The sequence below is a fragment of the Stenella coeruleoalba genome, assembly GCF_951394435.1.
Source record: "Stenella coeruleoalba genome assembly, contig: scaffold_28, whole genome shotgun sequence".
Taxonomy (NCBI): domain Eukaryota; kingdom Metazoa; phylum Chordata; class Mammalia; order Artiodactyla; family Delphinidae; genus Stenella; species Stenella coeruleoalba.
In genome coordinates this window covers 899,776-920,405 of record NW_027645921.1, presented here as the reverse complement: position 1 = coordinate 920,405, position 20,630 = coordinate 899,776, and the positions used below count along the sequence as shown (strand labels likewise).

Sequence of the window (20,630 nt, the reverse complement as noted above, 5' to 3'; positions counted from 1 at the left end):
CCTTACTTCAGTCTATTTTTGGACGATAGCTGCCATTTATGACACTGCAGGTTTGTGAATTACAGTGCCCCTGAGCTCCTTTCTTCAACTCGCTTTCTTTTGAGCTGGCCGCAGCACCGCAGGATGGCTTCAGGCCCTAATCTGGTTCCGGCACGGCACGCTGAGCCTTTGGTTAATTCCTCTTCCTGGTGGGAAATGAGAGTTAAATTTGCCTGTCCAGACACCTCCAGCTAGCCTCTCATTGGCTCTCGCTATTCCTGTTCATCTTCCGCAGAAATTGCAAACTGGGCCAAACAGGAGGTTAAAGGGACTGACTCTCCAAGTCGGGAGAGTGTTAGTAAAGCGTCTGGAATGTTGCACCCAAGTACCAGGGTACGAAAACTGAGACATATTTGAACACGTCTCCCGATCACATGGTTGATCATACTCTAGGTTCCACATGCATGTTTTAGCTGAAGGAAGAATACCTTAAACCTGGGTAGTTGAAACCCGTGGAATGGGTACCATGCAATATGACTTCAAAGGGTCTTCATTTGCTCACCGAACCTCTCCAGTCCTATCACTGCTGCGTTTATGCCCCTGTACACATGCTTGATTCTCTTTTGGAGACATAGCAATCCATAGGTTTTAAGATACTTACTAGTCAGGAACATTCTTAGGCGTTTAATATGGGGTGTTGAGTCCATTTCGTTGAGCAAGGAGTAGCTCTTGTCTATTCCATATTTGGCTTAAGGAACTTTATCTGTGCTCATTTCAATCTCTGGTTTTATGCAGCACCCCAACTCACCTTTACCCTTAAGCAAGCATAAGTTGGTTTTCTAAATTTGAGTCCCTGTTCTGTTCTGTAATTCAGTTCCTGTGTAGCCAAGTTTACATTCCGTGTATTACTGATATCTTATGATGTTTCTTTTTCTGTGTGACTTACTTCAGTTAGAATCATCATACCTGAATCCACTCATTGTGCTGCTAAGGGCCTGATGACACAGATTTCATTGCTGAGTGATATTGCTTTGTAAGTAAATACCACAACTTCTTTATCCATTTTTCACTTTCTGCGATGTTGAACTTGTACTGTAAACGAGGTTCTTGTAAACAGAGCCGTTCCAAACTTTGGGGTGGCTGTGTCTTTTTGATTTTAATTTCCCTAAGCTATAGGACCATAAGTGGAAGTGCCCTAGGTTCTGTTGCTTTGTTTTTTAGATGTTTCAGGAAACACCATACACTTCTCCCGAGTGGTTGTTGGCAATTTACATCCCGCCCATCAGCATAACAAGGCTCCCAGTTCTCCATGGCCTGTCCTGCCTTTCTGGATTTTACACTTTTTTCAGATGGCCCTTTTGACCGGGGGGAAGTGAGACTTCATTGTAGTGCAGATTTCCTTTGCAAGCTTGCTTGGTTGGCCAAAAAGGGCGTATGCGTTTTTTCCTGAATATATTCAGGAAAAAACGCATACGCCCTTTTTGGCCAAGTGCATCATTGTGGACGTTCTGCCTCTTTTCCTATGCTTTCAATGCAATTCCAGTCTACCTCCTGAAATCGGTTTCCTGCAATTCTGCCCCGCTTTCAAGTCCTCTTGGCAGCCTTACTTCAGTCTATTTTTGGACGATAGCTGTCATTTATAACTCTGCAGGTTTGTGAATTACAGTGCCCCTGAGCTCCTTTCTTCAACTCGCTTTCTTGTGACCTGGCCGCAACACCGCAGGATGGCTTCAGGCCCTAATCTGGTTCCGGCCCGGCACGCTGAGCCTTTGGTTAATTCCTCTTCCTGGTGGGAAATGAGAGTTAAATTTGCCCGTCCAGACACCTCCAGCTAGCCTCTCATTGGTTCTCGCTATTCCTGTTCATCTTCCGCAGAAATTGCAAACTGGGCCAAACAGGAGGTTAAAGGGACTGACTCTCCAAGTGGGGAGAGTGTTAGTAAAGCGTCTGGAATGTTGCACCCGAGTACCAGGGGAGGAAAACTGAGACATATTTGAACACGTCTCCCGATCACATGGTTGATCATACTCTAGGTTCCACATGCATGTTTTAGCTGAAGGAAGAATACCTTAAACCTGGGTAGTTGAAACCCGTGGAATGGGTACCATGCAATATGACTTCAAAGGGTCTTCATTTGCTCACCGAACCTCTCCAATCCTATCACTGCTGCGTTTATGCCCCTGTACACATGCTTGATTCTCTTTCGGAGACATAGCAATCCATAGGTTTTAAGATACTTACTAGTCAGGTACATTCTTAGGCGTTTAATATGGGGTGTTGAGTCCATTTCGTTGAGCAAGGAGTAGCTCTTGTCTATTCCATATTTGGCTTAAGGAACTTTATCTGTGCTCATTTCAATCTCTGGTTTTATGCAGCACTCCAACTCACCTTTACCCTTAAGGAAGCATAAGTTGGTTTTCTAAATTTGAGACCCTGTTCTGTTCTGTAATTCAGTTCCTGTGTAGCCAAGTTTACATTCCGTGTATTACTGATATCTTATGATGTTTCTTTTTCTGTGTGACTTATTTCAGTTAGAATCATCATACCTGAATCCACTCATTGTGCTGCTAAGGGCCTGATGACACAGATTTCATTGCTGAGTGATATTGCTTTGTAAGTAAATACCACAACTTCTTTATCCATTTTTCACTTTCTGCGATGTTGAACTTGTACTGTAAACGAGGTTCTTGTAAACAGAGCCGTTCCAAACTTTGGGGTGGCTGTGTCTTTTTGATTTTAATTTCCCTAAGCTATAGGACCATAAGTGGAAGTGCCCTAGGCTCTGTTGCTTTGTTTTTTAGATGTTTCAGGAAACACCATACACTTCTCCCGAGTGGTTGTTGGCAATTTACATCCCGCCCATCAGCATAACAAGGCTCCCAGTTCTCCATGGCCTGTCCTGCCTTTCTGGATTTTACACTTTTTTCAGATGGCCCTTTTGACCGGGGGGAAGTGAGACTTCATTGTAGTGCAGATTTCCTTTGCAAGCTTGCTTGGTTGGCCAAAAAGGGCGTATGCGTTTTTTCCTGAATATATTCAGGAAAAAACGCATACGCCCTTTTTGGCCAAGTGCATCATTGTGGACGTTCTGCCTCTTTTCCTATGCTTTCAATGCAATTCCAGTCTACCTCCTGAAATCGGTTTCCTGCAATTCTGCCCCGCTTTCAAGTCCTCTTGGCAGCCTTACTTCAGTCTATTTTTGGACGATAGCTGTCATTTATAACTCTGCAGGTTTGTGAATTACAGTGCCCCTGAGCTCCTTTCTTCAACTCGCTTTCTTGTGAGCTGGCCGCAACACCGCAGGATGGCTTCAGGCCCTAATCTGGTTCCGGCCCGGCACGCTGAGCCTTTGGTTAATTCCTCTTCCTGGTGGGAAATGAGAGTTAAATTTGCCCGTCCAGACACCTCCAGCTAGCCTCTCATTGGTTCTCGCTATTCCTGTTCATCTTCCGCAGAAATTGCAAACTGGGCCAAACAGGAGGTTAAAGGGACTGACTCTCCAAGTGGGGAGAGTGTTAGTAAAGCGTCTGGAATGTTGCACCCGAGTACCAGGGGAGGAAAACTGAGACATATTTGAACACGTCTCCCGATCACATGGTTGATCATACTCTAGGTTCCACATGCATGTTTTAGCTGAAGGAAGAATACCTTAAACCTGGGTAGTTGAAACCCGTGGAATGGGTACCATGCAATATGACTTCAAAGGGTCTTCATTTGCTCACCGAACCTCTCCAATCCTATCACTGCTGCGTTTATGCCCCTGTACACATGCTTGATTCTCTTTCGGAGACATAGCAATCCATAGGTTTTAAGATACTTACTAGTCAGGTACATTCTTAGGCGTTTAATATGGGGTGTTGAGTCCATTTCGTTGAGCAAGGAGTAGCTCTTGTCTATTCCATATTTGGCTTAAGGAACTTTATCTGTGCTCATTTCAATCTCTGGTTTTATGCAGCACCCCAACTCACCTTTACCCTTAAGCAAGCATAAGTTGGTTTTCTAAATTTGAGACCCTGTTCTGTTCTGTAATTCAGTTCCTGTGTAGCCAAGTTTACATTCCGTGTATTAGTGATATCTTATGATGTTTCTTTTTCTGTGTGACTTATTTCAGTTAGAATCATCGTACCTGAATCTACTCATTATGCTGCTACGGGTCTGATGACATAGATTTCATTGCTGAGTGATACTGCATTGTACGTAAGTACCACAAGTTCTTTATCCATTTTTCACTTTCTGCGATGTTGAACTTGTACTGTAAACGAGGTTCTTGTAAACAGAGCCGTTCCAAACTTTGGGGTGGCTGTGTCTTTTTGATTTTAATTTCCCTAAGCTATAGGACCATAAGTGGAAGTGCCCTAGGCTCTGTTGCTTTGTTTTTTAGATGTTTCAGGAAACACCATACACTTCTCCCAAGTGTCTGTTGGCAATTTACATCCCGCCCATCAGCATAACAAGGCTCCCAGTTCTCCATGGTCTGTTGCCTTTCTGGATTTTACACTTTTTTCAGATGGCCCTTTTGACCGGGGGGAAGTGAGACTTCATTGTAGTGCAGATTTCCTTTGCAAGCTTGCTTGGTTGGCCAAAAAGGGCGTATGCGTTTTTTCCTGAATATATTCAGGAAAAAACGCATACGCCCTTTTTGGCCAAGTGCATCATTGTGGACGTTCTGCCTCTTTTCCTATGCTTTCAATGCAATTCCAGTCTACCTCCTGAAATCGGTTTCCTGCAATTCTGCCCCGCTTTCAAGTCCTCTTGGCAGCCTTACTTCAGTCTATTTTTGGACGATAGCTGTCATTTATAACTCTGCAGGTTTGTGAATTACAGTGCCCCTGAGCTCCTTTCTTCAACTCGCTTTCTTGTGACCTGGCCGCAACACCGCAGGATGGCTTCAGGGCCTAATCTGGTTCTGGCACGGCACGCTGAGCCTTTGGTTAATGCCTCTTCCTGGTGGGAAATGAGAGTTAAATTTGCCCGTCCAGACACCTCCAGCTAGTCTCTCATTGGTTCTCGCTATTCCTGTTCATCTTCCGCAGAAATTGCAAACTGTGCCAAACAGGAGGTTAAAGGGACTGACTCTCCAAGTCGGGAGAGTGTTAGTAAAGCATCTGGAATGTTGCACCCGAGTACCAGGGGAGGAAAACTGAGACATATTTGAACACGTCTCCCGATCACATGGTTGATCATACTCTAGGTTCCACATGCATGTTTTAGCTGAAGGAAGAATACCTTAAACCTGGGTAGTTGAAACCCGTGCAATGGGTACCATGCAATATGACTTCAGAGGGTCTTCATTTGCTCACCGAACCTCTCCAATCCTATCACTGCTGCGTTTATGCCCCTGTACACATGCTTGATTCTCTTTTGGAGACATAGCAATCCATAGGTTTTAAGATACTTACTAGTCAGGTACATTCTTAGGCGTTTAATATGGGGTGTTGAGTCCATTTCGTTGAGCAAGGAGTAGCTCTTGTCTATTCCATATTTGGCTTAAGGAACTTTATCTGTGCTCATTTCAATCTCTGGTTTTATGCAGCACTCCAACTCACCTTTACCCTTAAGGAAGCATAAGTTGGTTTTCTAAATTTGAGACCCTGTTCTGTTCTGTAATTCAGTTCCTGTGTAGCCAAGTTTACATTCCGTGTATTACTGATATCTTATGATGTTTCTTTTTCTGTGTGACTTATTTCAGTTAGAATCATCATACCTGAATCCACTCATTGTGCTGCTAAGGGCCTGATGACACAGATTTCATTGCTGAGTGATATTGCTTTGTAAGTAAATACCACAACTTCTTTATCCATTTTTCACTTTCTGCGATGTTGAACTTGTACTGTAAACGAGGTTCTTGTAAACAGAGCCGTTCCAAACTTTGGGGTGGCTGTGTCTTTTTGATTTTAATTTCCCTAAGCTATAGGACCATAAGTGGAAGTGCCCTAGGTTCTGTTGCTTTGTTTTTTAGATGTTTCAGGAAACACCATACACTTCTCCCGAGTGGTTGTTGGCAATTTACATCCCGCCCATCAGCATAACAAGGCTCCCAGTTCTCCATGGCCTGTCCTGCCTTTCTGGATTTTACACTTTTTTCAGATGGCCCGTTTGACCGGGGGGAAGTGAGACTTCATTGTAGTGCAGATTTCCTTTGCAAGCTTGCTTGGTTGGCCAAAAAGGGCGTATGCGTTTTTTCCTGAATATATTCAGGAAAAAACGCATACGCCCTTTTTGGCCAAGTGCATCATTGTGGACGTTCTGCCTCTTTTCCTATGCTTTCAATGCAATTCCAGTCTACCTCCTGAAATCGGTTTCCTGCAATTCTGCCCCGCTTTCAAGTCCTCTTGGCAGCCTTACTTCAGTCTATTTTTGGATGATAGCTGTGATTTATAACTCTGCAGGTTTGTGAATTACAGTGCCCCTGAGCTCCTTTCTTCAACTCGCTTTCTTGTGACCTGGCCGCAACACCGCAGGATGGCTTCAGGCCCTAATCTGGTTCCGGCCCGGCACGCTGAGCCTTTGGTTAATTCCTCTTCCTGGTGGGAAATGAGAGTTAAATTTGCCCGTCCAGACACCTCCAGCTAGCCTCTCATTGGTTCTCGCTATTCCTGTTCATCTTCCGCAGAAATTGCAAACTGGGCCAAACAGGAGGTTAAAGGGACTGACTCTCCAAGTGGGGAGAGTGTTAGTAAAGCGTCTGGAATGTTGCACCCGAGTACCAGGGGAGGAAAACTGAGACATATTTGAACACGTCTCCCGATCACATGGTTGATCATACTCTAGGTTCCACATGCATGTTTTAGCTGAAGGAAGAATACCTTAAACCTGGGTAGTTGAAACCCGTGGAATGGGTACCATGCAATATGACTTCAAAGGGTCTTCATTTGCTCACCGAACCTCTCCAATCCTATCACTGCTGCGTTTATGCCCCTGTACACATGCTTGATTCTCTTTCGGAGACATAGCAATCCATAGGTTTTAAGATACTTACTAGTCAGGTACATTCTTAGGCGTTTAATATGGGGTGTTGAGTCCATTTCGTTGAGCAAGGAGTAGCTCTTGTCTATTCCATATTTGGCTTAAGGAACTTTATCTGTGCTCATTTCAATCTCTGGTTTTATGCAGCACCCCAACTCACCTTTACCCTTAAGCAAGCATAAGTTGGTTTTCTAAATTTGAGACCCTGTTCTGTTCTGTAATTCAGTTCCTGTGTAGCCAAGTTTACATTCCGTGTATTAGTGATATCTTATGATGCTTCTTTTTCTGTGTGACTTATTTCAGTTAGAATCATCATACCTGAATCCACTCATTGTGCTGCTAAGGGCCTGATGACACAGATTTCATTGCTGAGTGATATTGCTTTGTAAGTAAATACCACAACTTCTTTACCCATTTTTCACTTTCTGCGATGTTGAACTTGTACTGTAAACGAGGTTCTTGTAAACAGAGCCGTTCCAAACTTTGGGGTGGCTGTGTCTTTTTGATTTTAATTTCCCTAAGCTATAGGACCATAAGTGGAAGTGCCCTAGGTTCTGTTGCTTTGTTTTTTAGATGTTTCAGGAAACACCATACACTTCTCCCGAGTGGTTGTTGGCAATTTACATCCCGCCCATCAGCATAACAAGGCTCCCAGTTCTCCATGGCCTGTCCTGCCTTTCTGGATTTTACACTTTTTTCAGATGGCCCTTTTGACCGTGGGGATTTGAGACTTCATTGTAGTGCAGATTTCCTTTTCAAGCTTGCTTGGTTGGTCAAAAAGGGCGTATGCGTTTTTTCCTGAATATATTCAGGAAAAAACGCATACGCCCTTTTTGGCCAAGTGCATCATTGTGGACGTTCTGCCTCTTTTCCTATGCTTTCAATGCAATTCCAGTCTACCTCCTGAAATCGGTTTCCTGCAATTCTGCCCCGCTTTCAAGTCCTCTTGGCAGCCTTACTTCAGTCTATTTTTGGACGATAGCTGTCATTTATAACTCTGCAGGTTTGTGAATTACAGTGCCCCTGAGCTCCTTTCTTCAACTCGCTTTCTTGTGACCTGGCCGCAACACCGCACCATGGCTTCAGGCCCTAATCTGGTTCCGGCACGGCACGCTGAGCCTTTGGTTATTTCCTCTTCCTGGTGGGAAATGAGAGTTAAATTTGCCCGTCCAGACACCTCCAGCTAGCCTCTCATTGGTTCTCGCTATTCCTGTTCATCTTCCGCAGAAATTGCAAACTGTGCCAAACAGGAGGTTAAAGGCGCTGACTCTCCAAGTGGGGAGAGTGTTAGTAAAGCGTCTGGAATGTTGCACCCGAGTACCAGGGGAGGAAAACTGAGACATATTTGAACACGTCTCCCAATCACATGGTTGATCATACTCTGGGTTCCACATGCATGTTTTAGCTGAAGGAAGAATACCTAAAACCTGGGTAGTTGAAACCCGTGGAATGGGTACCATGCAATAAGACTTCAAAGGGTCTTCATTTGCTCACCGAACCTCTCCAATCCTATCACTGCTGCGTTTATGCCCCTGTACACATGCTTGATTCTCTTTCGGAGACATAGCAATCCATAGGTTTTAAGATACTTACTAGTCAGGTACATTCTTAGGCGTTTAATATACGGTGTTGAGTCCATTTCGTTGAGCAAGGAGTAGCTCTTGTCTATTCCATATTTGGCTTAAGGAACTTTATCTGTGCTCATTTCAATCTCTGGTTTTATGCAGCAACCCAACTCACCTTTCCCCTTAAGCAAGCATAAGTTGGTTTTCTAAATTTGAGAACCTGTTCTGTTTTGGAATTCAGTTCCTGTGTAGCCAAGTTTACATTCCGTGTATTAGTGATATCTTATGATGTTTCTTTTTCTGTGTGACTTATTTCAGTTAGAATCATCGTACCTGAATCTACTCATTATGCTGCTACTGGCCTGATGACATAGATTTCATTGCTGAGTGATACTGCATTGTACGTAAGTACCACAAGTTCTTTATCCATTTTTCACTTTCTGTGATATTGAACTTTTACGGTAAACGAGGTTCTTGTAAACAGAGGCGTCCCAAACTTTGGGGTGGCTGTGTCTTTTTGCTTTTAATTTCCCTAAGCTATAGGACCATAAGTGGAAGTGCCCTAGGCTCTGTTGCTTTGTTTTTTAGATGTTTCAGGAAACACCATACACTTCTCCCCAGTGTCTGTTGGCAATTTACATCCCGCCCATCAGCATAACAAGGCTCCCAGTTCTCCTTGGCCTGTCCTGCCTTTCTGGATTTTACACTTTTTTCAGATGGCCCTTTTGACCGGGGGGAAGTGAGACTTCATTGTAGTGCAGATTTCCTTTGCAAGTTTGCTTGGTTGGCCAAAAAGGGCGTATGCGTTTTTTCCTGAATATATTCAGGAAAAAACGCATACGCCCTTTTTGGCCAAGTGCATCATTGTGGACGTTCTGCCTCTTTTCCTATGCTTTCAATGCAATTCCAGTCTACCTCCTGAAATCGGTTTCCTGCAATTCTGCCCCGCTTTCAAGTCCTCTTGGCAGCCTTACTTCAGTCTATTTTTGGACGATAGCTGTCATTTATAACTCTGCAGGTTTGTGAATTACAGTGCCCCTGAGGTCCTTTCTTCAACTCGCTTTCTTGTGACCTGGCCGCAACACCGCAGCATGGCTTCAGGCCCTAATCTGGTTCCGGCACGGCACGCTGAGCCTTTGGTTATTTCCTCTTCCTGGTGGGAAATGAGAGTTAAATTTGCCCGTCCAGACACCTCCAGCTAGCCTCTCATTGGTTCTCGCTATTCCTGTTCATCTTCCGCAGAAATTGCAAACTGGGCCAAACAGGAGGTTAAAGGGACTGACTCTCCAAGTGGGGAGAGTGTTAGTAAAGCGTCTGGAATGTTGCACCCGAGTACCAGGGGAGGAAAACTGAGACATATTTGAACACGTCTCCCAATCACATGGTTGATCATACTCTGGGTTCCACATGCATGTTTTAGCTGAAGGAAGAATACCTAAAACCTGGGTAGTTGAAACCCGTGGAATGGGTACCATGCAATAAGACTTCAAAGGGTCTTCATTTGCTCACCGAACCTCTCCAATCCTATCACTGCTGCGTTTATGCCCCTGTACACATGCTTGATTCTCTTTCGGAGACATAGCAATCCATAGGTTTTAAGATACTTACTAGTCAGGTACATTCTTAGGCGTTTAATATGCGGTGTTGAGTCCATTTCGTTGAGCAAGGAGTAGCTCTTGTCTATTCCATATTTGGCTTAAGGAACTTTATCTGTGCTCATTTCAATCTCTGGTTTTATGCAGCAACCCAACTCACCTTTCCCCTTAAGCAAGCATAAGTTGGTTTTCTAAATTTGAGAACCTGTTCTGTTTTGGAATTCAGTTCCTGTGTAGCCAAGTTTACATTCCGTGTATTAGTGATATCTTATGATGTTTCTTTTTCTGTGTGACTTATTTCAGTTAGAATCATCGTACCTGAATCTACTCATTATGCTGCTACGGGCCTGATGACATAGATTTCATTGCTGAGTGATACTGCATTGTACGTAAGTACCACAAGTTCTTTATCCATTTTTCACTTTCTGTGATATTGAACTTTTACGGTAAACGAGGTTCTTGTAAACAGAGGCGTCCCAAACTTTGGGGTGGCTGTGTCTTTTTGCTTTTAATTTCCCTAAGCTATAGGACCATAAGTGGAAGTGCCCTAGGCTCTGTTGCTTTGTTTTTTAGATGTTTCAGGAAACACCATACACTTCTCCCCAGTGTCTGTTGGCAATTTACATCACGCCCATCAGCATAACAAGGCTCCCAGTTCTCCATGGCCTGTCCTGCCTTTCTGGATTTTACACTTTTTTCAGATGGCCCTTTTGACCGGGGGGAAGTGAGACTTCATTGTAGTGCAGATTTCCTTTGCAAGTTTGCTTGGTTGGCCAAAAAGGGCGTATGCGTTTTTTCCTGAATATATTCAGGAAAAAACGCATACGCCCTTTTTGGCCAAGTGCATCATTGTGGACGTTCTGCCTCTTTTCCTATGCTTTCAATGCAATTCCAGTCTACCTCCTGAAATCGGTTTCCTGCAATTCTGCCCCGCTTTCAAGTCCTCTTGGCAGCCTTACTTCAGTCTATTTTTGGACGATAGCTGTCATTTATAACTCTGCAGGTTTGTGAATTACAGTGCCCCTGAGCTCCTTTCTTCAACTCGCTTTCTTGTGACCTGGCCGCAACACCGCAGCATGGCTTCAGGCCCTAATCTGGTTCCGGCACGGCACGCTGAGCCTTTGGTTATTTCCTCTTCCTGGTGGGAAATGAGAGTTAAATTTGCCCGTCCAGACACCTCCAGCTAGCCTCTCATTGGTTCTCGCTATTCCTGTTCATCTTCCGCAGAAATTGCAAACTGTGCCAAACAGGAGGTTAAAGGCGCTGACTCTCCAAGTGGGGAGAGTGTTAGTAAAGCGTCTGGAATGTTGCACCCGAGTACCAGGGGAGGAAAACTGAGACATATTTGAACACGTCTCCCAATCACATGGTTGATCATACTCTGGGTTCCACATGCATGTTTTAGCTGAAGGAAGAATACCTAAAACCTGGGTAGTTGAAACCCGTGGAATGGGTACCATGCAATAAGACTTCAAAGGGTCTTCATTTGCTCACCGAACCTCTCCAATCCTATCACTGCTGCGTTTATGCCCCTGTACACATGCTTGATTCTCTTTCGGAGACATAGCAATCCATAGGTTTTAAGATACTTACTAGTCAGGTACATTCTTAGGCGTTTAATATGCGGTGTTGAGTCCATTTCGTTGAGCAAGGAGTAGCTCTTGTCTATTCCATATTTGGCTTAAGGAACTTTATCTGTGCTCATTTCAATCTCTGGTTTTATGCAGCAACCCAACTCACCTTTCCCCTTAAGCAAGCATAAGTTGGTTTTCTAAATTTGAGAACCTGTTCTGTTTTGGAATTCAGTTCCTGTGTAGCCAAGTTTACATTCCGTGTATTAGTGATATCTTATGATGTTTCTTTTTCTGTGTGACTTATTTCAGTTAGAATCATCGTACCTGAATCTACTCATTATGCTGCTACGGGCCTGATGACATAGATTTCATTGCTGAGTGATACTGCATTGTACGTAAGTACCACAAGTTCTTTATCCATTTTTCACTTTCTGTGATATTGAACTTTTACGGTAAACGAGGTTCTTGTAAACAGAGGCGTCCCAAACTTTGGGGTGGCTGTGTCTTTTTGCTTTTAATTTCCCTAAGCTATAGGACCATAAGTGGAAGTGCCCTAGGCTCTGTTGCTTTGTTTTTTAGATGTTTCAGGAAACACCATACACTTCTCCCCAGTGTCTGTTGGCAATTTACATCACGCCCATCAGCATAACAAGGCTCCCAGTTCTCCATGGCCTGTCCTGCCTTTCTGGATTTTACACTTTTTTCAGATGGCCCTTTTGACCGGGGGGAAGTGAGACTTCATTGTAGTGCAGATTTCCTTTGCAAGTTTACTTGGTTGGCCAAAAAGGGCGTATGCGTTTTTTCCTGAATATATTCAGGAAAAAACGCATACGCCCTTTTTGGCCAAGTGCATCATTGTGGACGTTCTGCCTCTTTTCCTATGCTTTCAATGCAATTCCAGTCTACCTCCTGAAATCGGTTTCCTGCAATTCTGCCCCGCTTTCAAGTCCTCTTGGCAGCCTTACTTCAGTCTATTTTTGGACGATAGCTGTCATTTATAACTCTGCAGGTTTGTGAATTACAGTGCCCCTGAGCTCCTTTCTTCAACTCGCTTTCTTGTGACCTGGCCGCAACACCGCAGCATGGCTTCAGGCCCTAATCTGGTTCCGGCACGGCACGCTGAGCCTTTGGTTATTTCCTCTTCCTGGTGGGAAATGAGAGTTAAATTTGCCCGTCCAGACACCTCCAGCTAGCCTCTCATTGGTTCTCGCTATTCCTGTTCATCTTCCGCAGAAATTGCAAACTGTGCCAAACAGGAGGTTAAAGGCGCTGACTCTCCAAGTGGGGAGAGTGTTAGTAAAGCGTCTGGAATGTTGCACCCGAGTACCAGGGGAGGAAAACTGAGACATATTTGAACACGTCTCCCAATCACATGGTTGATCATACTCTGGGTTCCACATGCATGTTTTAGCTGAAGGAAGAATACCTAAAACCTGGGTAGTTGAAACCCGTGGAATGGGTACCATGCAATAAGACTTCAAAGGGTCTTCATTTGCTCACCGAACCTCTCCAATCCTATCACTGCTGCGTTTATGCCCCTGTACACATGCTTGATTCTCTTTCGGAGACATAGCAATCCATAGGTTTTAAGATACTTACTAGTCAGGTACATTCTTAGGCGTTTAATATGCGGTGTTGAGTCCATTTCGTTGAGCAAGGAGTAGCTCTTGTCTATTCCATAATTGACTTAAGGAACTTTATCTGTGCTCATTTCAATCTCTGGTTTTATGCAGCAACCCAACTCACCTTTCCCCTTAAGCAAGCATAAGTTGGTTTTCTAAATTTGAGAACCTGTTCTGTTTTGGAATTCAGTTCCTGTGTAGCCAAGTTTACATTCCGTGTATTAGTGATATCTTATGATGTTTCTTTTTCTGTGTGACTTATTTCAGTTAGAATCATCGTACCTGAATCTACTCATTATGCTGCTACGGGCCTGATGACATAGATTTCATTGCTGAGTGATACTGCATTGTACGTAAGTACCACAAGTTCTTTATCCATTTTTCACTTTCTGTGATATTGAACTTGTACGGTAAACGAGGTTCTTGTAAACAGAGCCGTTCCAAACTTTGGGGTGGCTGTGTCTTTTTGCTTTTAATTTCCCTAAGCTATAGGACCATAAGTGGCAGTGCCCTAGGCTCTGTTGCTTTGTTTTTTAGATGTTTCAGGAAACACCATACACTTCTCCCGAGTGTCTGTTGGCAATTTACATCTCGCCCATCAGCATAACAAGGCTCCCAGTTCTCCATGGCCTGTCCTGCCTTTCTGGATTTTACACTTTTTTCAGATGGCCCTTTTGACCGGGGGGAAGTGAGACTTCATTGTAGTGCAGATTTCCTTTGCAAGCTTGCTTGGTTGGCCAAAAAGGGCGTATGCATTTTTTCCTGAATATATTCAGGAAAAAACGCATATGCCCTTTTTGGCCAAGTGCATCATTGTGGACGTTCTGCCTCTTTTCCTATGCTTTCAATGCAATTCCAGTCTACCTCCTGAAATCGGTTTCCTGCAATTCTGCCCCGCTTTCAAGTCCTCTTGGCAGCCTTACTTCAGTCTATTTTTGGACGATAGCTGTCATTTATAACTCTGCAGTTTTGTGAATTACAGTGCCCCTGAGCTCCTTTCTTCAACTCGCTTTCTTTTGAGCTGGCCGCAACACCGCAGGATGGCTTCAGGCCCTAATCTGGTTCCGGCACGGCACGCTGAGCCTTTGGTTAATTCCTCTTCCTGGTGGGAAATGAGAGTTAAATTTGCCCATCCAGACACCTCCAGCTAGTCTCTCATTGGTTCTCGCTATTCCTGTTCATCTTCCACAGAAATTGCAAACTGGGCCAAACAGGAGGTTAAAGGGACTGACTCTCCAAGTCGGGAGAGTGTTAGTAAAGCGTCTGGAATGTTGCACCCGAGTACCAGGGTACGAAAAATGAGACATATTTGAACACGTCTCCCGATCACATGGTTGATCATACTCTGGGTTCCACATGCATGTTTTAGCTGAAGGAAGAATACCTAAAACCTGGGTAGTTGAAACCCGTGGAATGGGTACCATGCAATATGACTTCAAAGGGTCTTCATTTGCTCAACGAACATCTCCAATCCTATCACTGCTGCGTTTATGCCCCTGTACACATGCTTGATTCTCTTTCGGAGACATAGCAATCCATAGGTTTTAAGATACTTACTAGTCAGGTACATTCTTAGGCGTTTAATATGCAGTGTTGAGTCCATTTCGTTGAGCAAGGAGTAGCTCTTGTCTATTCCATATTTGGCTTAAGGAACTTTATCTGTGCTCATTTCAATCTCTGGTTTTATGCAGCACCCCAACTCACCTTTCCCCTTAAGCAAGCATAAGTTGGTTTTCTAAATTTGAGAACCTGTTCTGTTCTGTAATTCAGTTCCTGTGTAGCCAAGTTTACATTCCGTGTATTAGTGATATCTTATGATGTTTCTTTTTCTGTGTGACTTATTTCAGTTAGAATCAACGTACCTGAATCCACTCATGATGCTGCTACTGGCCTGATGACATAGATTTCATTGCTGAGTGATACTGCATTGTACGTAAGTACCACAAGTTCTTTATCCATTTTTCACTTTCTGTGATATTGAACTTGTACGGTAAACGAGGTTCTTTTAAACAGAGGCGTCCCAAACTTTGGGGTGGCTGTGTCTTTTTGATTTTAATTTCCCTAAGCTATAGGACCATAAGTGGAAGTGCCCTAGGCTCTGTTGCTTTGTTTTTTAGATGTTTCAGGAAACACCATACACTTCTCCCGAGTGTCTGTTGGCAATTTACATCCCGCCCATCAGCATAGCAAGGCTCCCAGTTCTCCATGGCCTGTCCTGCCTTTCTGGATTTTACACTTTTTTCAGATGGCCCTTTTGACCGGGGGGAAGTGAGACTTCATTGTAGTGCAGATTTCCTTTGCAAGTTTGCTTGGTTGGCCAAAAAGGGCGTATGCGTTTTTTCCTGAATATATTCAGGAAAAAACGCATACGCCCTCTTTGGCCAAGTGCATCATTGTGGACGTTCTGCCTCTTTTCCTATGCTTTCAATGCAATTCCAGTTTACCTCCTGAAATCGGTTTCCTGCAATTCTGCCCCGCTTTCAAGTCCTCTTGGCAGCCTTACTTCAGTCTATTTTTGGACGATAGCTGTCATTTATAACTCTGCAGGTTTCTGAATTACAGTGCCCCTGAGCTCCTTTCTTCAACTCGCTTTCTTGTGACCTGGCCGCAACACCGCAGGATGTCTTCAGGCCCTAATCTGGTTCTGGCACGGCACGCTGAGCCTGTGGTTAATTCCTCTTCCTGGTGGGAAATGAGAGTTAAATTTGCCCGTCCAGACACCTCCAGCTAGCCTCTCATTGGTTCTCGCTATTCCTGTTCATCTTCCACAGAAATTGCAAACTGGGCCAAACAGGAGGTTAAAGGGACTGACTCTCCAACTGGGGAGAGTTTTAGTAAAGTGTCTGGAATGTTGCACCCGAGTACCAGGGTACGAAAACTGAGACATATTTGAACACGTCTCCCGATCACATGGTTGATCATACTCTAGGTTCCACATGCATGTTTTAGCTGAAGGAAGAATACCTTAAACCTGGATAGTTGAAACCCGTGGAATGGGTACCATGCAATATGACTTCAAAGGGTCTTCATTTGCTCACGAACCTCTCCAATCCTATCACTGCTGCGTTTATGCCCCTGTACACATGCTTGATTCTCTTTCGGAGACATAGCAATCCATAGGTTTTAAGATACTTACTAGTCAGGTACATTCTTAGGCGTTTAATATGCGGTGTTGAGTCCATTTCGTTGAGCAAGGAGTCGCTCTTGTCTATTCCATATTTGGCTTAAGGAACTTTATCTGTGCTCATTTCAATCTCTGGTTTTATGCAGCACCCCAACTCACCTTTACCCTTAAGCAAGCATAAGTTGGTTTTCTAAATTTGAGACACTGTTCTGTTCTGTAATTCAGTTCCTGTGTAGCCAAGTTTACATTCCGTGTATTACTGATATCTTATGATGCTTCTTTTTCTGTGTGACTTATTTCAGTTAGAATCATCATACCTGAATCCACTCATTGTGCTGCTAAGGGCCTGATGACACAGATTTCATTGCTGAGTGATATTGCTTTGTAAGTAAATACCAGAACTTCTTTACCCATTTTTCACTTTCTGCGATGTTGAACTTGTACTGTAAACGAGGTTCTTGTAAACAGAGCCGTTCCAAACTTTGGGGTGGCTGTGTATTTTTGATTTTAATTTCCCTAAGCTATAGGACCATAAGTGGAAGTGCCCTAGGCTCTGTTGCTTTGTTTTTTAGATGTTTCAGGAAACACCATACACTTCTCCCGAGTGGTTGTTGGCAATTTACATCCCGCCCATCAGCATAACAAGGCTCCCAGTTCTCCATGGCCTGTCCTGCCTTTCTGGATTTTACACTTTTTTCAGATGGCCCTTTTGACCGGGGGGAAGTGAGACTTCATTGTAGTGCAGATTTCCTTTGCAAGCTTGCTTGGTTGGCCAAAAAGGGCGTATGCGTTTTTTCCTGAATATATTCAGGAAAAAACGCATACGCCCTTTTTGGCCAAGTGCATCATTGTGGACGTTCTGCCTCTTTTCCTATGCTTTCAATGCAATTCCAGTCTACCTCCTGAAATCGGTTTCCTGCAATTCTGCCTCTTGGCTTTCAAGTCCTCTTGGCAGCCTTACTTCAGTCTATTTTTGGACGATAGCTGTCATTTATAACTCTGCAGGTTTGTGAATTACAGTGCCCCTGAGCTCCTTTCTTCAACTCGCTTTCTTGTGACCTGGCCGCAACACCGCAGCATGGCTTCAGGCCCTAATCTGGTTCCGGCATGGCACGCTGAGCCTTTGGTTATTTCCTCTTCCTGGTGGGAAATGAGAGTTAAATTTGCCCGTCCAGACACCTCCAGCTAGCCTCTCATTGGTTCTCGCTATTCCTGTTCATCTTCCGCAGAAATTGCAAACTGTGCCAAACAGGAGGTTAAAGGCGCTGACTCTCCAAGTGGGGAGAGTGTTAGTAAAGCGTCTGGAATGTTGCACCCGAGTACCAGGGGAGGAAAACTGAGACATATTTGAACACGTCTCCCAATCACATGGTTGATCATACTCTGGGTTCCACATGCATGTTTTAGCTGAAGGAAGAATACCTAAAACCTGGGTAGTTGAAACCCGTGGAATGGGTACCATGCAATAAGATTTCAAAGGGTCTTCATTTGCTCACCGAACCTCTCCAATCCTATCACTGCTGCGTTTATGCCCCTGTACACATGCTTGATTCTCTTTCGGAGACATAGCAATCCATAGGTTTTAAGATACTTACTAGTCAGGTACATTCTTAGGCGTTTAATATGCGGTGTTGAGTCCATTTCGTTGAGCAAGGAGTAGCTCTTGTCTATTCCATATTTGGCTTAAGGAACTTTATCTGTGCTCATTTCAGTCTCTGGTTTTATGCAGCAACCCAACTCACCTTTCCCCTTAAGCAAGCATAAGTTGGTTTTCTAAATTTGAGAACCTGTTCTGTTTTGGAATTCAGTTCCTGTGTAGCCAAGTTTACATTCCGTGTATTAGTGATATCTTATGATGTTTCTTTTTCTGTGTGACTTATTTCAGTTAGAATCATCGTACCTGAATCTACTCATTATGCTGCTACGGGCCTGATGACATAGATTTCATTGCTGAGTGATACTGCATTGTACGTAAGTACCACAAGTTCTTTATCCATTTTTCACTTTCTGTGATATTGAACTTGTACGGTAAACGAGGTTCTTGTAAACAGAGGCGTCCCAAACTTTGGGGTGGCTGTGTCTTTTTGCTTTTAATTTCCCTAAGCTATAGGACCATAAGTGGAAGTGCCCTAGGCTCTGTTGCTTTGTTTTTTAGATGTTTCAGGAAACACCATACACTTCTCCCCAGTGTCTGTTGGCAATTTACATCCCGCCCATCAGCATAACAAGGCTCCCAGTTCTCCATGGCCTGTACTGCCTTTCTGGATTTTACACTTTTTTCAGATGGCCCTTTTGACCGGGGGGAAGTGAGACTTCATTGTAGTGCAGATTTCCTTTGCAAGTTTGCTTGGTTGGCCAAAAAGGGCGTATGCGTTTTTTCCTGAATATATTCAGGAAAAAACGCATACGCCCTTTTTGGCCAAGTGCATCATTGTGGACGTTCTGCCTCTTTTCCTATGCTTTCAATGCAATTCCAGTCTACCTCCTGAAATCGGTTTCCTGCAATTCTGCCCCGCTTTCAAGTCCTCTTGGCAGCCTTACTTCAGTCTATTTTTGGACGATAGCTGTCATTTATAACTCTGCAGTTTTGTGAATTACAGTGCCCCTGAGCTCCTTTCTTCAACTCGCTTTCTTTTGAGCTGGCCGCAACACCGCAGGATGGCTTCAGGCCCTAATCTGGTTCCGGCACGGCACGCTGAGCCTTTGGTTAATTCCTCTTCCTGGTGGGAAATGAGAGTTAAATTTGCCCATCCAGACACCTCCAGCTAGTCTCTCATTGGTTCTCGCTATTCCTGTTCATCTTCCACAGAAATTGCAAACTGGGCCAAACAGGAGGTTAAAGGGACTGACTCTCCAAGTCGGGAGAGTGTTAGTAAAGCGTCTGGAATGTTGCACCCGAGTACCAGGGTACGAAAAATGAGACATATTTGAACACGTCTCCCGATCACATGGTTGATCATACTCTGGGTTCCACATGCATGTTTTAGCTGAAGGAAGAATACCTAAAACCTGGGTAGTTGAAACCCGTGGAATGGGTACCATGCAATATGACTTCAAAGGGTCTTCATTTGCTCAACGAACATCTCCAATCCTATCACTGCTGCGTTTATGCCCCTGTACACATGCTTGATTCTCTTTCGGAGACATAGCAATCCATAGGTTTTAAGATACTTACTAGTCAGGTACATTCTTAGGCGTTTAATATGCAGTGTTGAGTCCATTTCGTTGAGCAAGGAGTAGCTCTTGTCTATTCCATATTTGGCTTAAGGAACTTTATCTGTGCTCATTTCAATCTCTGGTTTTATGCAGCACCCCAACTCACCTTTCCCCTTAAGCAAGCATAAGTTGGTTTTCTAAATTTGAGAACCTGTTCTGTTCTGTAATTCAGTTCCTGTGTAGCCAAGTTTACATTCCGTGTATTAGTGATATCTTATGATGTTTCTTTTTCTGTGTGACTTATTTCAGTTAGAATCAACGTACCTGAATCCACTCATGATGCTGCTACTGGCCTGATGACATAGATTTCATTGCTGAGTGATACTGCATTGTACGTAAGTACCACAAGTTCTTTATCCATTTTTCACTTTCTGTGATATTGAACTTGTACGGTAAACGAGGTTCTTGTAAACAGAGGCGTCCCAAACTTTGGGGTGGCTGTGTCTTTTTGATTTTAATTTCCCTAAGCTATAGGACCATAAGTGGAAGTGCCCTAGGCTCTGTTGCTTTGTTTTTTAGATGTTTCAGGAAACACCATACACTTCTCCCGAGTGTCTGTTGGCAATTTACATCCCGCCCATCAGCATAGCAAGGCTCCCAGTTCTCCATGGCCTGTCCTGCCTTTCTGGATTTTACACTTTTTTCAGATGGCCCTTTTGACCGGGGGGAAGTGAGACTTCATTGTAGTGCAGATTTCCTTTGCAAGTTTGCTTGGTTGGCCAAAAAGGGCGTATGCGTTTTTTCCTGAATATATTCAGGAGAAAACGCATACGCCCTCTTTGGCCAAGTGCATCATTGTGGACGTTCTGCCTCTTTTCCTATGCTTTCAATGCAATTCCAGTTTACCTCCTGAAATCGGTTTCCTGCAATTCTGCCCCGCTTTCAAGTCCTCTTGGCAGCCTTACTTCAGTCTATTTTTGGACGATAGCTGTCATTTATAACTCTGCAGGTTTCTGAATTACAGTGCCCCTGAGCTCCTTTCTTCAACT

The 20,630-nt window shown here is 43.9% G+C and overlaps 1 long non-coding RNA gene across 1 annotated transcript in view; it reads left to right on the top strand.

Annotated features, from left to right (window-relative positions):
• The window catches only part of LOC307181468, a 1,676,472-nt gene that overhangs the window by 1,647,079 nt on the left and 8,763 nt on the right, over positions 1-20,630 (top strand). The gene's annotated exons all lie outside the window — the stretch shown is intronic.